This window comes from Nicotiana attenuata, chromosome 1 (genome assembly GCF_001879085.1).
Source record: "Nicotiana attenuata strain UT chromosome 1, NIATTr2, whole genome shotgun sequence".
NCBI classification, from domain to species: domain Eukaryota; kingdom Viridiplantae; phylum Streptophyta; class Magnoliopsida; order Solanales; family Solanaceae; genus Nicotiana; species Nicotiana attenuata.
Window position 1 is genome coordinate 14,914,238 of NC_031989.1, and position 3,144 is coordinate 14,917,381.

The 3,144-nt window shown below is 35.4% G+C and overlaps 1 long non-coding RNA gene across 1 annotated transcript; it reads right to left on the bottom strand.

The window, feature by feature from the left end:
• On the bottom strand, window positions 246–2,112 carry LOC109240157. Its single transcript, XR_002070011.1, has 3 exons — window positions 2,075–2,112; window positions 506–710; window positions 246–369 (listed from the first exon to the last, which is right to left on the bottom strand). It is a non-coding gene; the product is annotated as an uncharacterized LOC109240157 (long non-coding RNA).

Genomic DNA, 3,144 nt, shown 5'->3' on the forward strand with positions numbered 1-3,144 from the left:
TAGAGTTTGGTTTGGAACCACCAGTGTGCAACAATTTGTTTCTTCCGAATTTAAGCATTTCTTTTACTCATTTCCTTATAAAAATACACATAACTCAAATATACAAATAAAAAAGTATATAATTGAACATACTAATTGAAGCACGCAAATAAATACCATTGTCTTTTCATTAAAACGGTAAGCAACATAAGAAGTCCATTGATCCCGTGGAATTCCTGATGGAACATTATCCATAATTTCTGCTTTGGTCTTAAGTGGGTCATTGAACTCATACCACAACCTTTGCCTTCCTGAACTCCACTTCTTTCCAATAGAACTATAAACATATGCTCGTGCATTTAACTCAGTTGTCTTAAAACAGAATCGTGGCTACAGGAATAAAACTTCTGTTAGCTAATCTATTACATGCAAATATACAGTCTAGCGACATAAAACGGAGTTACAACAATAAGAAAATAGAGCTTATACCTTTATAATTCGACCAAAGCAACCATTGAAGTATGACTTAGGTAAATCTGGCCATTTGTTGAAGTGAATTGGAAATAAGGAGCAGTCGGTTGCTAAAATTCCACAATAGCCTGCAAGAACACCTTGCCCTTCTCCAATTGGCTGATCCATATCATCAAATTCAACCACAATACATTTTCCGTCGGATAAATACATCACATCCTTAACCTTTACTTTGAGTTTCTTGGTAGCTCCTTGCGAATCTTTAAAAATAAACACCAAGTTAAAAGATCGAACTAACTTTTGTAGAAACTGATAAAAAGCTAAAAAGTTGTCTTGTATTCAATACAGCATGCAACATCATTCTGGCAATTTGAATATTTCTTTTAGTTTCTGTATTTGTGGATACATTTCATTATCAATGGTACATGCCACCATATAGTTTGCTTTATTGAGAAATAGATATGATCTACTTAATTTCTGCTAGAAATGAAAGGTGTATTATCTAAAATTTTCAAGATTAGAAGTACTGAAACATAAACTAGAAAGGGACAAATCATTTCTGGTGGGACATTGAAATCGTTCTGCAAGATAATTTATAGGCCCAACCTCCAAAGTAAAATGCAGAACATATATGTTAGTCTGTTAGGGTAAATGCACTTTTGAACTCTACTTCATTATATTTTTCTTTCTACATTTATCTTCTTCTTTCCATGACTTTGAAAAAAATGAGGCTATTCATGAGTTAACTTATTGCTTTAATTGAGAGTTTCAAAGTTTTTCCATCCGAAGCAATATTCTTATTTGAATGAAGTAGAGTCCAAAAGTGCTTAACAAAGAACCTGTTAATTCTCCCAAGTAGTGATTAAATTAGGATTGAATGCGCAGACTCTTTAACAAACACATTGAAACTAATAACTGTTTAGCAGTGACAGGAAATGACTTAAGAATTGGATATCTGTCCTGTTTCAGTTATAGTACAAAGAAGGATCCTTCCTGTCCTATTTCCTCAGAGATTTCAGATCTCAATAATTACTAATTAATCCATATTCTGCATAACCCAAACTTCATTAAGATAATAACAAAATTACTAAGTTTGTTCGAAGCCGTAGGCGAAGAGCTAGCTCCGCTCCTGCCTCCTAATGACTTTCGCGATCGACACCTTTTAAGCTAAAAATTTTGTGAGTGCATAAATGCATAATATTTGGATTAAGCCCAGTAACAAATTACAAATAAAACACATAAAAGGATCACTCAAATGCAATGTCAAGAAGGTAAAAATACTGACAAACTTGTTTTTATCAGTGCCAAACAAACTCTATCTTATCAAGGTAAAAATACAAACAGTCCAGTAACAAATTACACATGCTGTGATCTGTTCAATTCTCAACTCTATCTTATCAAGTTCAAAAATCACTTCTTTTTCTCCAAGAAAATTCAATGGCTCTTCCCAACTTTAGTGCTCTAAGGACTTGCCTAATCATTCACCAGTAATCAAATGAGAAATAGTACATCAAGGACAAGAGAAATGGGATCATGACGTTTCATGTCCATAATTTATAATCAAGAAACAGAGACAAAGGCAATATTAAATAGTGACGCTTGAATAAATCAAGAAAAGAAATACCTATTGCATCAACTGTCCAATGTTGCGGACACTCACGTCCAGGACGCTTTTTGGATTGTGTCGGCTGTGATGTTGCCTGAACTGACGGGGCAGGCTGTGATGTGGTGAGTGAGCCGGCTGAGTTGCAGCCCGAACTGACGGGGCTGGCTATGATGTGCCTTGAACTGAATAAGCCGGTTGTGCTGCAGCCCAAACTGATGGGGCCGGCTGTGATGTGGCCTGAACCGAATGAGCCGGCTGTGCTGCAGCCCGAACTGATAGGGTCGGCTGTAATGTTGTCCTAACTGATGCAGTCTGATGTGCTGCGGCCTGGACTGAAGGTGTCAGTTGAAAAATTGATACCAACTGCGGCGTATCATCAAGATGTGAAGGTGTTGATTCAGTTGTTGATAAAGGTTGTGCTACACCTTGTGAAGTAGATGCTGGCTGAACTGACTTTTGCAAGTTCTGATAACGCTTGGCCCTTGACATATCTGGAATCAATAAAATAAACTGCATAAAACTATATACCAGAATGGTAAAAGATTGAACAATTTAATTACAAAGTTTCCTGTACAAGAGTCATACAATTACCATGTTAGTTGCTCTATAGAGAGCAATGAGATTTGCAATTAAGCACTTTTGAAGTACCTAATTAACAGAATCAAATAATCTATAATGCAATAGAAATCAATGAATCTCACAGTGGCACACAAATACTTGTCTGCTAGATCAGATGATCAAATGGACCCTTATTTTCATGCCATCAAACATGCAAACAGAAGATAAATGCGAAGTCTAGTGCATGGCAGAATCGATATTCGCTAATAATCATATTAAAGATGGTAATATACAACATGCATTAGAATGTCAATACACATCACACTATATATACCAATAAAGAATAGAAAGCTAGACAATAAAATTGAAGAAACTAAGAGCTTACTAGAGGAATGTAAAAGATATACTCATCTTCAGAAAAAAGACAAGTTTTAAACTTGAAGAAAACACTTGCCACAAATGTAGAAAATTAACATCCAGTACTTAGAAAATTATCTTTCTCACTCATATAAAATAGCCTAATTCCTAGT